The following is a 15,790-nucleotide window of genomic DNA, read 5'->3' as shown; positions in this document are numbered from 1 at the left end:
CCGTGGACAGAAACCACAACTTCTCAGACACGATGGGATGTAACCTGAGGCTCTGTGTTACAGAGCTTTAGTGCATAAACATGCACATTCATACTTTAAAATTGCAATTATTAATCAAGCATCTTGAAGCAGAACGCGAGCCCATGTAGCATCTGAAGCAAGAGGAGGGTTTAGGTGGGCTGTTGGATAATGGCTCGCATCTCAGACTCCAGTGAGCCCTTCTCAGACAGGGGAAAGTTGCCAATAGCTGTGTGGGTAACCTTAATTTCAGAAGTAGCTGGTCTGGGGAAAAGTTAATCATATTGTAGGCGCTGTCTACCGCCACTCAATCTCATTTCTATCACTCTCAAATTCATGTATTTTTAAAAATACCAAAAGCAATTTAAAAATACATCTAACAGTAATCACTTCATTGGAAACAACACACTGCAATAACATAAAACAGCAGCCACTTTCCTGTGAAGATTTATGAGACAGACTAGTTTTCTCACAACTTATGTTATTCCTGCCTTATTGTTTTGTCAGCATTGGATATGGAAAGTGGATGATATGTGAACACTCTCCAGCACTAGAAAGCTTCAGAGTTTTGATTAGGTAACAAAATTGAAAAAGTGAGTTTGCTTGCCCTGTTCAATCTCTGTGATTTAAATTTGGGTGTAAGAAAGATACCTAAGCAGCCAGCTGCCCTCTCCCGAGCCCGCAGCTGTGGCTCTCACAGATCCCATCCAGACCCTGGTTCTGAATATCCCCTGCTGGGTCTGGACATCCAAAGGGATTGTAAATGTCGCTGACTTTGCAGTATGATGAGAGGTAAAATGATAGCGATGGCAGACAAACAGAGACATGAAGGTGTTTCAGGGCATGTCAAACCATGGTGAGACAGGCCTGGTGATCGCATCAGTGTGAATGGCTCGCACTGTGCCCAAGGGAGCTGCTGTCCCAGGTTTGCGGTGGCTGGCTGCTGTGGTCCCGTAAGAATCAGCAGTGGGACATGATGATGATGGGCCAGAAATGAAGAGCCTGGATGGAAAAAATTCTTCAATAGTTCATGGGGGGAACTTACACCCTGTGAAAGCTGGGTAAATGCAGCCCAGTGTCAGTCACTTTGGGGACAGAAGGTAACCGAGAGGCTGCTTGGTGGGACACATGCTGCCAGCTTGCAAAGTGAAAACAGAAAGCAGATATTTTCGGCAGTTGCGTGTGTGTGCTTTGGATTCACTCCCCCACCCACGCCTTCGAACCAGGATAAGTCTTCCCTGAATGTGGATATGAAGTCTCTATCAGATAGCTGGTACTCCCAATTACAAACATGCCTCTCGTAGCTTGCGTGTTCTTACACCAAACGCCTGTTGCATCCTCAACAGTGATATGCAGCAGCAAATGCTACCTACGGCTTTTAAATCTAGACCAGTAATAGAAGTGAAATTATTCATACATGTATTATATATCTCTCTATATACAGAGAGAGAATGTATAAATAATAAAATGGGGTTTTCTATATGCAGTATACTACCCTGGGACATATTACAAAGCACTTTTATTATAATCAGACAGGAACCAATAACATAAAAATGCACTATGCTTGTATTATTGCTTTTGGTTTCTCACACCTTTTAGTCCACTTCCCCAGTGGCACCCCCAATGGCGTCTTGGATGGCCTTTTTGTAAATTAATTGCAACCTTCTGAAAAAAGTTTTTTGTGGAAATGTCATGATTCAGTGTATTCTCTACTGGCCTTAGGATGCCACAAGTCCCAAGTTCCTTGGGTAGATCTATTCGCTGCACAGCTGGCTGCCATCTACCAGGCACATTTACTGATGTGAGACTATTTTGTACGCTCAGGCCATATATTCATAATAATTTGTAGCAATTCATTAAAAAAAGTTGCCTGTATTCCTAACAGAACAGCAATTAATGTGTATTGAAATAGTGATTGCTTTGCTGTAGTTCATTAGGAAGTCAAATTTTAATTCTTATTTAATTACAATGCAGTTACTACCATTTATTACCAATGAGGCAAAATAAAAGAGGTATTGAGAACTAATGATAATGTTACAAAGGTTCATTTGAAATTCACACAAAAATTCCAATTTAATTACAATGGAATTACTTCTACTTCATTCGTGTGAAGTGGGACGTGGTTGCGCTTCTTGCTGAAGGATCAGCCTCTGCCAGCCATGGCTGTTGGTTCATGATCCTCTGTGCTCCCACCTGCCGCACACAGACCTGGTCCGGCGGGGGGGCAGCCGCTGTGCCTCACCCACAGCCCCCTGTGGCACGTCAGTTCTGCGCCAGGCTACACTTGCCCTGAGCCCGTGCCCATCCACGGCACCGTCTCACAAGGCCACCAACTCTTTGAGCTCTGCAGATGGCTGTGATGGAACAGGAGGAACCGCAGAGCCGGGCGGAGGTGTGCATGGGGGCAGCCGGTGGTGAGTGCCCTCTGCCTTGGCTCTCCTGCAGGGAGGTGGGGGCTCAAACACGAGCCACGAGGGCTCAGGAGATAAAATATGAACCACAGGTCCCCTGTCCAGCGTTCGTGTGGAGATGATTTCTGCGTTAGAACAAGAGGTAGGTGGTTGTGTGCAACGGGGAGGGACTGAGACATCCATGAGAGGGCACAGTGAGTTCCACAGGGGTGTAAAGCTGGAAAAAAAGGTGGAAAAGTGCTGTCCTTGATTTTGACTGAGCGCGGCAAGGACTCCACTGGGTAATGGGGCTGGTAACACAGCTTTTCTCTGATAAGAGCTCTGCTGTGCTCTACCTTTGAGAGGCTTCGGAGCTACAGATATGAAATGTTGAAGTGAATTGCCCAGTGCCCTCTGAAAAAGTGTTTTCAGAGAAGATGGGGATTTATTAAAAAACAAACACCACCCACAGAGCCTGACGAGGCAGGGTACTAACCCCCAGGCAGGCTTCTTAACTCTGGGTCTGAGGGTCTGCCCTGTGTTTCCAGACATGGGGCTGCAGTCCCTGAAGTAAAATGAAACCTGTGTCTGGGCTGCCCTCCCCTTCCCACCTCCAGGAAAGTTTGGCTCTGGTCTAACTTTAGACTCTTGTTTTGAAACAAAGTTAAGGGGTCATTTCTATTCGTAGCAAGATGACCTGGTAAAGGGGAATGTGAGGATAGTAATTTTTGCTTTCTGTTATACAGCCTGAAGTGTTTGTTACCGTGTGCTTCCCTTGCTTGCATTAAGGTTTCATGCCTAAAATTCCCCTTAAAAGAAATGATCCAAATCTGTCCCTGGTGTAAGCTGTTTACTGTAGTCGAAGGCACTCCACCAGGGACTGATGTGGTCAAATGTGCCTGATGCCACAGTCCTAACTCAGCAAAAATATTCCCTTTCTATAATCAGCCTGAGGCACAGGATATTTATAACACTCACTTACATAGGCCCTCATATTTTCCCTCATTCTAATTTCCCCTTCTCTTTATTTCTCTGTGTGTCTATCACCTTTTTTCATGTCTCTCCAGATGCATTTCCCAGCATCAGATAATTGAAAGTCAGTGAACTGAGTTTCAGGTTATTTTGCTAAAAGATGCCTATTATTTTGATGAAGCAGGTGCACAGAATTAAAAAAGCCCTCCATAATTGCTACTTTACTATCAAGCTTCTGCTGCCTAATCTCCTTTGATGTTGGTAGAACAAGCTTTCTATCTCCTCTAGGATGATTACAGGGAACATTGCTCTGTTCCTCCTACAGAATCCATTGCTGATGGATATTAGACCTGGGTTATCAATTAAAGTTTCTTTATGTGCCAAGTGATTAGAACCAGGATTGTGTGTGATTTCTAGCATAAAGCAAGTTTGAAGTGATTTCTGCTATTAATATTAATTAATCACTGATATGTCAAATGTTCACAAATGGATGCACGAGGTGAGCATGTACAATTTACTGCAGTAACCTGGGACTGAAATAACAACTGAACTGCTCTAATTTTAAACATTTGGCAACCGTTTCCGTAAAGTCTTCCTGATGTAATTAGCTGAGGGGGAAAAAAAAAAAAAGAAGAGAAGCTGAGGGAATAACTGGGGTGATAAAAGTATGGCTGACTCTTACCAAAATGGCTGACTCTTCCCCTCTTACACTTTGCTCTCACTTATGGGTCTGACATGCTTCAGAACTTTGGTGTAAAATTTTGGATACTGGTTATTAACTTTTCTGGGTGCAAATAATACCCAAACTGGACATGATGAAAGTCTTAAAATGTGCATGTTTTTAAAGAGATAATGTATTGAGAATGCTTGAGAGAGCAGGTGTATCTGTATAGACTCAAATCTTGGCAGGTTCAAATTTTTTTACATTAAAATCTAATCTCACTTCATTCACATCTTCTAGCAATGACCAGGTGATGCCCACCACCTCCTCTCAACTTCTGTGTGGGACTAGGCTACCACTCAGCTTACTCTGCACACATGGGTAGGCACATCAAACACTGGCAGAGGCGGAGCACATTCAGAAATGTGTGTATATTAGCAAGTTTGCTTGCACTGAGTGAGAGCACAGTGCTTACCTTATCATATAGAGTGAGACAGGCATGTTTACAAGTATTTAAGCAGCACTCACTTCTGTTGTATCTGATTGCCTCCTAAAGGGCAATGAAATCCGGCAAGGAATCATTAAAAGTCTTTTCCAACCTAAATGATTCTATGATTATTCCTGTTTTGGAGATGGAAAATATGAGGACAAAAAAGTTAAGTGACACCAAATACCAACAGCAGAGTTGGAAAATAGATAAAGAATCTTCTTAGTGTCAATCCCATGCTTCAGATAATCTTGGAGCCACAAGCTCGTAGGACCATATTATTGACATAATGGTAAAGGGGCACAGCGATGACCATTGCACCTTTGCCTGTTTAAGCCAGATGAATAGCTGGCAAATGGGATTGAACTATCCCACAACACTAATCACACAGCCCGTTCCCACTGATGTGACTTCTACTGTTGGCAGGAGTACAAACAGTGCTGCCAGGCATGAAGGGGCTGGGGTTTATCCCCCCCCCCCCCCCCCCCCAAGGCATGTGATGTTCTTTACACATAGAGCATCATCAGGTGCAGGTGGCAAAAAACCATGCAACTGCTTAATCAGCTGTATAGTTATACCCAGGACATCTTCCAGATGCTGTCAAGGTCCTCTTCTCAGCTGTGAGCTGTTCAGGTGACTGGCCTGTAAGACCCAAATTTACCACTAGAGTAAGCCAATGCATACCTTTGGCCTCCCTGGAGGTGCAGGTGTTTGTACCAGCAGTGAGTGTAGCCAGGTGTATGTGGTAACTTGTGGCTCTTGCAAATGCTTTCACATTTCTCCCAAGAAACGCATCTCTTAGTTGGACACTTCCTCATTTGCATTGGCACATCTTAGATCTGAGTCTTGTTCAGCAAGTGCTCAGTTTATTCGTTACTCATATTGTCATAAATCTTATATAAAAGCAGTTATGAGGAAAGCATATTTTATTCTTTTATGGAATTCCTTAAAGCTGATGAGAGCAGTCAGGTGGCTACTTTTATCAATGAACCTTTGACAGAGCATTAGGAAACAGAGATGGTGCCTTTTAATAGACCGTTATTACCTGCCTTGGGTGCAAGGAGCTCTCATGCATTCCAAAAGTATATTAATGGCAGAGTAAAACCTGACTTAGAAATAATATCCCTGCAAAGGGCCTTATTTTCCCTCTCAAACTAACTGTCAATGGATTTAGCTGTTACTACCTACTGCAGACACCCGGCATGGGGGGCAGGTGCAGTGACACTCCGTTTGTAGCCCACCGACTCGGAGCCGCGTGGCTGCTGCTGCTGATCCATGTTAGCGGTGGTGCCAAAGGCAGCGCGGGGCCTTGGCAGGAGGTGAGGGCACACAGCCGTGCCACAGCCCAACGTGAAGTCGTGGGTCCTCTCGCAGATGGACCACACAATGGCACGATAAACTGGCCCCCTCTTTGTCTTTGACCAGTGGAGGAGCCTGTGCGACGTGTTTGTCTCCCTCTCCATCTCCTTCACCCCCCAGCTTGCCTGCACCAGCCGCTGGATTTAAAAGTGGAAAGAGATGTTGGGGAATGGAGTTATTTCCCAAAGGATCTGGAAGGTGTTTGCAAAGCTAGGAGTGCCACTGCATTGCATGCTTCTTTCTCACACCGACTCTCTGACCATACTGAGTTTGCTTTGCCTGTCTCCCCATGTCAGGGTGGGCTAGGAGAATGGTGTGGGGCTGGTGGAGGTACCTGCACTGCCGCCCGCTGGACTCGTTTTTGACTTCAGAAGATCCTGGATGGAGCTCGCATGGAAGAGCAGCCCTCCGAAGGGCTTCCCAAGGTCCGTCAGGGAATAGCCTCCAAATGGTGAAGCTTGGAGAGAAGAGGTTCAAGAGAGGGAACAAACCCAAAGAAACATAAGGGAGAGTAAATGGGGAAAATGGACACTAATGAGGAAAATGGGCTCTGATGGGGAAAATGGACAGTGACTTCTGCATTTAAGCAAAGCTGCTGTCTGTGGGAGATGGTGATTCCAGGGAAGGATGAGACAAAACCTCTGGGAAACCCTGGATGGGATTTGACTACAGCAAGGAGCAAATGGAAAATTCTGTGCTGCTTCCACGGGAAGCTTGGAGGAATGAGGCTGATGATAGGAAAATGGATTTTTCTGTTTTATGATAGGTAAAGCATACATGTTTCAAAGTCTAAAGAAGGGAATGATCAGAAATGCTTGCAAAATTACTTGCCACAACAATGCAGCGTGGTGTGCGCAATCGCCCACGGTGGTTCTGCTGCGGCGGGCACCTTTCCACAGCAGCAGCAAAGAAGGGATCGATACAGCAACAGGCACCTCTGTGCTTCCAGCTCCATCCGTCGGCAGGCAGGAACGAGATGAGCAGTAGGGGCCTGTGCAGCACTCGCGAGCATGTAGCAGTGTAATTCAGGAGATGAATGTGTGTCTGACAACAAACATACATTAACTGGCATTATCTCCTAAGATAGGGAGGCTGCAGCTTTCCAGCTTAGCAGCAGCTGAGCCACAACGTCACCTGGGGGATATGGTCTGAGGCCATGTGATGCTGAGGGTCATGCTGCCTGGGGAGACTGGACCCCCCACAGCCATGCCTGGCGCGGGTGCCTGTGCCGAGCGAGCCGCATGGAGCTGCCTTAACTACACTTCTGCACACGCGGTGTTTTAGGAAGCAGTGGGAAGACAAAGCTGGGTAAGGCAGGGCATTTCCAGCAAATTAACAAAATCAATAATAATAACATTCACCCTCTTGTATCGCTATTGTTTGAAGCTGAATTATGTTTTGCTATAAGCCAGTCTTAAAATAGTACTGCCTTTTCACGTGTGACTCTTAAATAAAGTTATGAATTTTATTGGGATTTTCCCCCCTCCATCCCTGCATAATGTGAATTTCTCCTCCTTTCTATTCAGGTAGCTTTTGCTTTAATGATCTTCACAGGCCATCTTTAAGGAAGAGGCGAGCAAGCAATTAATATAAGTGTGAACAGGTGGTTGCTCTGCTACTAAAAAAGATCAGTAGTGCAATAATTTTCTAATTATTATTATACCTTTTAAAGGTTTTTAAATACATGATAATATATTTCCCCATCGTTTCTTCTGGCACCCCTCTTGCTGCTGGCATTATTTCTCATTCAGAATAATAATTAGTGACAGCTGAGGTATCTAATATATATTTTATTCCTTCTGTTTCAGTCCCTTAAGTAACCATCTTGTCACATTTGTTATGCAAATTTTCACACATTGCGTGTAATTTCAGCAATATGTGAGAATGCCTCTCAAAAATGCCTTGAGTATTTTGTTTTATATATTTGTAAAAAGTTATATTTTTTTTTCTTGAAAGCAACTTTTTTTCGTAGCCCTTTAGAGAAATAGATGAAGCTACATAATAGCTCTTGCTTTACTGAGGTAAAGGAAAGCAAAGAAACATTTCTAAGTGTAAGGTGGTAATAGCCCTAGCAATAGCAACAGCAACAATAGAAATTAGTAATGATAATAATTAACAATAATATTTAACAATAATTATCAACAACAACAATAATAATAATAATTAAAGAGAACACTCTGGTCTTGCTTAAAGGCTGTAAAATGTACAATTAGAGAGTAAGCTGGTCTCCACTTGGACCAGTAAGTATTCTGTATGTAAGTATTCTGTATGTGTTTAATTAGAGTAAGTTAATGTAGATGATGGACCATGCAGACTGTCGAAGATACAGCGCACTAATGAGAGTTCACTGCATCCATTACGCATTTGTCAGCTTGTAAAAGTTTTGTTTTCTGACAGCATTTGTCCTCACTGTAGGGTAAGTAAAGGGATGCTTAGACCCAAGACTCCGGAGGGACTAGCGGAGCAGCTCCGGAGCATGCTGCGGCACGGTGCCTCGGCTCAGTCCCGGTGCAGGTGGCTGTGGGATGCCAGCATAGCAGGAGCCTGTCCCTGGTGCTGGGCTGGGGGCTGCCAGGGCAGCGGCGGGCGATGCACCCCAGCAAGGTGTTGGTGATCTGAACCCTGCTTGGCACTGGTGTGGTGGTTGTGGGTTAGCTAATAAGCCCTGCTTTCCTGCAGGAGTTCAAGCGTAGAGCTGGCCAGTTGAGGCAGCTGGTATTCAGGCTTGGACTTACTGATTCACATTTCCACAGGTGCAAACACCTCTGCGCAGAGAGTGGTGTTGCTGTGCAGATATACTCCCTGGAGTATCTTTTTTCATCACCCTGGAGCAAGAAATGCAGCAACTGCCTGGTTTTACCTGCCCCATCTGATTTTCCAGCTAGCACCTCAGATAGGACCTTCTGCTGTGCTGACGGTGGGGCCTCTCTCAATGGAGCAACTGGTAAAATTCCCATTCCCGGCCGTGGGAGCAGGATGCAAACCCAGTGCACTTCTGGAGGCATTTCCTTACACAGTGTCCTGAGCCAAGGATCACTTCCAACTTACAGGATTGAGGAAGAAGTGGTTGATCAGATCAGGCTATTCATCTCTCATTTAGTCCCTGTACTTTATTTTGACTCCTTCTGGCACGTCCACCATCCACCCATTGGGCTCTGCAGCCATACCTCTGCACTTGTGATAGGAGTGTCCCTAGCTTCAAAAATCAGCTGCGTGGGCTCAAGCCAACCTGTTTTCTTGCTAAGTTTAGTTGTACTTTTCTCGTATGAAGCTATGGATTTCTCTATGAGATTGCAGATGTGCACGAAGGCATCTATTAGGACTGTATCTTGGATTTCACTGCCAGCAAGTGTTCACCTGGGGACATAAGACAATTTTTTCCTGAGCCTGTTTAATTTTAAACAAGTGTGGGCAGTCTCAGTTCAAAAAATACTTCCCTTCATTAAACTACTGTACTCAGGACCTTGCAGAATTGAGCCTTATTTGGAAAGGCATTGTAAATTTGCATGGGATATCTTAGGATACAGTTCAGGGGTGTATGTGAGGAAGAGAAATATCTAACCTGAGCAGCCAGTGTGACCTTGTGTGCACACATATATATATGAGGACTTGGACTTTCATTCTTGAAGGAAAGTCACCTGGGTGCTTGCATTGCTTGCAGCCATGCAAAAATAAAGGAACCTGGACTTCTTATGCAGCAGACTAATAAGAATATTATGAGTCTCTCACTGCTGTGCAACTTGGTGAGCAGAACTTTTCTCTAAAGATTTCACATATCACCTTCCAAAAAGAGTGAGTCAGTGGGCCTGGAATACTTACTGAATGTTTTTGCTGCGGTTTTTCATTGGCAAGGATCCTGGGGTCATGGAACTCTCCCACCTGGGCCTCCCTTTTACCTTTAATCACACTTTTGCATTGTTGGAGAGTGACAACCATTTGCCCATAGAGTCCCTTCAAGGCCTTAGAAAACTATTTCTGGTGACCTTTTCCATGCTTTGTTGGAGATGTGGTCAATGCTAGCCTCAAATTAACCTATGAAGGGAATGATTAATTAGGCAAATTTGAGGGAAAGTCAGATCAATTTTAAAAACTGTTCTGCCTTGCTGAAGGCTGGAAATTCTCTGCAGAAAAAGAGTGGTTATTTTCTATACCAAAATATTCAGGGAGGTTATATGAAATGAAAACTATGACATGCAATATTGTTGGCACTGTGATGAGTGGATGTGGAGAGCTGAGGTCTGAGTCTGGGCTTCTGAACACCACCACCCCCCCCCACCAGGTTCAAAACTATATTTTGTTGTGAAATGAAAGACGACTGTGTTTTGAACAACTATAAAAAAATGTTTTTTAACATTTGGGGGTTTTCAAGCTGGTACGAAAAGGGGGGGTGTACGGGAGGACGGAGGGTGGCATGGCTCTGTGTGTGTCAGTGGGAGCGGGAAGCAGCTCTTTCCCTGTCACCCTCCCACAGTCCCCAAGGCTGGCATCTTCCACAGGTACATCAGGTGGCCCTAAATTATGCCGGCGGTCTATCTTGTCAAGGCTCGTGTGCCAAGTGCGATACGTGCCATTGACTCCTGCTTCACGCTCCTCTGCAGCCAGGCTGGTGTCCCTGGCATTTGGGATGCAGTGCTGCTGCCGCTCTCCTTCACTCGCCCGGCAGCCCTGCTGCGGGACACGGCTGGCCGCTGGCCTGCAGCCCCCTGGCCCCTGGTGGGGCTGGGAAGCTGTGACCCCCCGCGGTGGACCCTCCAGCAGCCCTCTCCTCTCCCCAGGGCAGCCCCCAGGTAGCACCTTGGGGGACCCTTCCAGCGTGTCTGCAAGGACAGCAAAACACTGCAAGGGTGGTCTGAGGTCCCACCTCCTGCATGACGAGGGATATCGCCAATGCCAGGCTACATCAGCTATGGTTTTGCTTATGCTAGTCTTGAAAATTTCTTGGCCTTGACATTGCAAGATTTTAGCAAAAAAATTAAATTACTTGTCTTTGAAAATTAAGCATAAATCCCTAGAATTGCTCTGACCATAAAAATTGGCAACAGGAAAGCAGATTAAGCAGCACTCACAGGAATACTGTGTCATGAGCGTGCTGGTCCCCTGTCCACTAGAGCCCTGGCTACCAGGGTTGGTGGCTTTGCTGAGAGCTGGGATGTGCTTGAACAGCTCTACGTCTGCTCCAAGTTACTTGTGGTCAGTGCTCGGCACCCTTGAGGATCAACTTCAGGGGGCTGCGACTGTTTTAGCACCACTGATAGACTTTCCTGCCACACAAATGAGTAGGAAATAGCAGGTCCTGAGCGTCTGAACGCCAGCTTCTGCTGAGAACTGTCACTGCCTCCGAAACAAACCCTGGGGTCTCAGCAGCAGCACTTCGAGCAGAGCCTGGTGCATGTTTCAGTGTGGGGTGCTCTCATTTAAACTGGGGGAGCCCAGAGGTATAACTTTGGAGCTGCTTAGTCTGGCACTTTTTATGCAGAACAACCCCCCTTCCCCAAGTATAGCAGCTCTCTAACTTCCAAAGTTTTTGAAAGCAGATTGGGAGGGAGCTAAAACCAGCCTTGTGGAGGATAGAGGAGGGGTATTTTGCTCTCCCCATCCTGAAAAGCCATGCAATAGAAATGTAAATATCTGCCTTGAAGGCTTTCTTAATAAACCCTATAATTTCCTTAAAATTCTTTCTATAATATCAAAATCCTAAACCACTTTGAGATGAGCTATTTTAGACTGTAATTGGGCTATTCATTCCCTATGCATACAGCGATCCTAATCTAATATGTAGCAAGAACTTAAAAGCTAATCAATAATGGAACACGATTCTCTATCAGTAGAGCTGCCTGTTGACTCCTGTGAGAGGGATCTTCACAAGACAGCTCAGCTCTGATGACAGCCTTATATTTATTTTAAACATGAAGTTGAAACATCATCTTTCTCTGTATTGTCACTTCCAATTATTTTTGGAACAGAAACACCAGGGGGAAATGAAACGCTCATCCTGAAAAGCGCATTCATATTTGATAAATAGCCACAGATTCTGGAAAAAGTTTACTGAAACGTGGGCTTGAAATGCCTTCACATGCATTTTACTAGAGCCATTGATTATCTATTGTACCTTCTGTCTGGGTCACTTTACCAGGCTGCCCCTTTCCTATGCCGTAGAGGTTAAGAAAGAAAAAGGGCAGATTACCCTGGTGCTGGGCTTCCATGTTCTCCCTGAGTACAACTAAGGTGAAATTAGCACTGAAAGGGAATCAAAGTGAACTGCCACTTATTGTTCTTTGGTGGAAGGCAAGAAGCCTTTTATACCCTCACGTACAAAAGACAAATTCCCGTTTTTCACGTTTATGCAGTGGCTTGGGATGGAGTGGGTGGAGAAAAGAGGGTTAAGTGAGTACACAGATGTGCCTAAAACCATATCAATCATAGGCATGAGAAAATGCCGCCCTTTTAATAGGCAGACTGAACCAATGTGCACAGCTGGATTTTGAATTTTATGGGCTCACTCAATAAAATGCAAGTGGAAGACATCTTACATCATTCCCACAGCTCTGGCCATTTGTGCGCTGCACCACTTTCCCTCTGAGCCGCCCTGGGGATGGAGGAGCTGAAGCCCAATGGTTGCAGCCATGTACAACCCCCTTGCCGCTGTCTGGAGCCAATTAACGTGCGTTGTGGAAATACATGGTGGGTTTCTGATGTCACGTACACTTCCACAAAGTCAGTGGATTTAATCTGGAATTACTCAGGGTATGAGGGATCAGGCGCCAGCTGGGAAAGCTCCTCTCTGGAGGGTCCTAAATGCCAGTGATTTCACGTGATTATTTATTGAGCTTTATAATAGTGCATATATCCTCATGCACGCCCTTTCTCCTACAAATTACCCTACAACTTTCAAGTCCTTCATTATGTTGTAGAGGTTAAGGCTTTCCTAAGTAATCAAAACATCTAGGAAGGAAAGCTTGCTAAACGCTGAGCTAAGCTTAAACACTGACCCTATCTCTTAACTGTATCAGGAATTTTATGTACATCGTAAAATGTAATAATTACTATGGTAACTGCTCATTCATATTAACTGAAGGTGTAAATAGAGTTGTGTAACACAGCCAGTGCTAATGTTTGGAACACAAGGGAGGTGTCCCCATCAAAAAGTTTAATTGATGCATGTGCCCTATAGGAAAATTTTCTCTTTTTTCCCCTTAATAGTTATATTTAACATCTTTACGACAATTCTCTTTCATTCTGCTCCCACTCCTGCCTTGCAAACCCTTTGGGTATGGAAGGCAATTAGACAGTTGCAAGGAGATGGCAGATCAAGCATGAGGCTGTGTTTACCTTTGTTTCTCACTCTCGTTTTTAATAGTGCAATAGTTCAACCCTGTCCTTTTCTCAGATGATGCCCCATATTTCAGCTGAGCCACACAGAGGGAAGGAGAATGAAAGTATGTATTTCTCCTTTTTGTGTGACCAGTGGTGGGTTATTCCCAGGCTCGGGCCCTCTGCTGTCATTGATTCCTTGCCTGATTCTTTTCACATCATGTTGCCACTATTCTGATCACTTCCATAGTAAAATTCATAGTTTCATGTCAGATGTTCTGAGAGGTCTGTAGGAAACAATGCCCATGGAATGACTGGGAATTTTATAAATGCCAGTCTTGAACTGTATAATGTGCACCTCCCTAGCTTCTTAAGCCATGTAACCCTTAGGAATTAGAAAGTATATATATGTGTACATGCACAAAGGCATAGAGATACATTAATTGCCTCTTCTAGTTGTCATTTGTTGTCTGAAGGCTAGTTTCACTGTTTGAGAGACTGTCATCTCAGGTTTTACAGGATTGAACATAAGGCTTATGCCTTTTGTACAGCTCTGATGGGAAAAATCAGTGGCATTTTCAGCTACACATCCCACTCCTGAACAGGGCTTGCATGTTCTTGATGATCATTGCTGTGGTCAGCAGCCAGGTCTGTGTACAGACAGCTAAACACTTCAAAAAGCTTCACCAGGTCTTTGGAGACCATTGAGAATGTGGGCTGTCTATTTCCTGGCCGTCTCAGAGAAGGCAAGGACTGAGACGTGCTGAAATGCTGAATGGGTAAGTTACGGTGGTCTTAGGTTGGTTTAGGGCTTTAAAGCATTGGGGTATGTGTGTGTGTCTACCTTCCTACTGGTGGAGAGTATCCTTCGGTGTGGGAGCATTCAAATGGTGGATCACTGTGCTAAATCTGAATTGCAGCTCCATTGTTGTTGCCTTCTTGTTGGAAAGAAAAGACATTTTCTTGATGGCAGCTATTTCTTTTACTGCATGCTACAACTGGCAGCTGTTAGCTGCTGGACTACCAGCACTGAGCTGAAAGCCTCTGCAGCCCTGACTGGGTCCTGGAACCACACCATGCCGATGTATTTACCCCACCTCCTAAATGAGACACTATGGGTCAAATTAATTCCCCATGCAGTTGGTAAAGTCACATCTGACTCATCTAGTCCCAGAAGCAGAACGAATGTGCTTAGATTGCAGAAGATATCTCCCGTCTCTTCACAATCACACTCTCCATAATCCTTAGTTTAGTATTTTCCCTTTGCCTAGCTGAAGCTCAGTCTGCACCTTGAATAATACCTGTAAGTTTTTGATTGACATTCAGTCCTAAGCGTTTAGCTATCTTGATGTCTTGTCAAGTCATCCTTTGATAAAAGCATTTTAGATGCCACAAAATGTAATCACTTCACTGCAGCATTCTACATTGCAGATTCAAGTTTCTCTGCACATTTTTCAGCTAAGGATCTTGGCACCGTCAATAGATGTGTTCCATGGGTGATTTCGGATGGATCTATTAATACTGCCTTTAAGAGTAATAAGTCCCGCTCTTTTACAAAGTGAATCATCCGTCTCTCCTGTGGACAAGTGAAATTCTCCCTCATTGGACTTGTAGTCCACAAGTTGGCAGGGTATCCTGTTTTGTTAACAGTCTTCATACAGCAGTGAAGTAATTTCAAAAAATGTTGAGCCTAGTTTTGGGGCCAAGTAGTATGTCTTTTGGTTATTTGTTCTTCTAGACAGGCCACGTCACCGTTAGTCATACTTCAGAACGATGGTTTGCTTTCATTATTCATTGACTGCACTGCTTCTGATTCAGCGCTTTCCAACTCAGCAAGATTTTCCTGTGCTAATTCATCCAAATAATTTCTAGAAGAGTTTATATCAAAGGATGCGTTCGCAATGTTAACAAAGTGCAGGGGCTTTGAGACAGCTTGTAATTCTGGTTCTTTAACAATGAGCTTTTTAGAGGTGTTTATGCCATGTATGTGAGCACAGTATGTGTCATAGGCATCGTAGTGTGATTGATAGCCCTTTCCCTTTCTATTTATATTCTGTTTGGGACACCTAGCACACACTCTGTGACCAGAACTGGGCTAACGTGGCTCCAGACCGGACACTTGGTGTACTGTGGCAAACCCAGCAGCCCCGGTGTGGTTTGGGACATGGATCAGACACCAGCACTCATGAGGGTCTCTAAACCTGGCCACCTGTTACCCCTTCACCCTTGTCTTACCTGACCAGGACTTCAGATGAGCGTGACTGAGATCTCAATACTGTGGATTTTTGGTAGGGCTTGTGATCTGCGTGCTCTGATGTGGGTCCGTCTCCTCCTATGTTTGTTTATGGGGATCGCAGAGTGCACCCACACATTTATATGGCCCACATCTGGCTCTACACGCCTGTGACTCAAGGCAGAGGCTCCTTCTCACTGGTTGCGTTTCTGAATGGGTTTTTATTCACTTGAAGGCTCCTCAGTTTGGTTGCTGTTTCTGAACTCACCCCACAAACACGAGTCTGTCATGTTTCGTGTATGCTTACATTCCTGGGTTGTCAGCCTGCCCGTAGCAGCAGTGAATTGCAAAAGGAAAAA

The sequence above is a fragment of the Falco punctatus genome (genome assembly GCF_963210335.1).
Source record: "Falco punctatus genome assembly, chromosome: 15".
NCBI lineage: Eukaryota > Metazoa > Chordata > Aves > Falconiformes > Falconidae > Falco > Falco punctatus.
The sequence above is the reverse complement of the archived record's forward strand: the minus strand, read 5'-3'. Positions refer to the sequence as shown.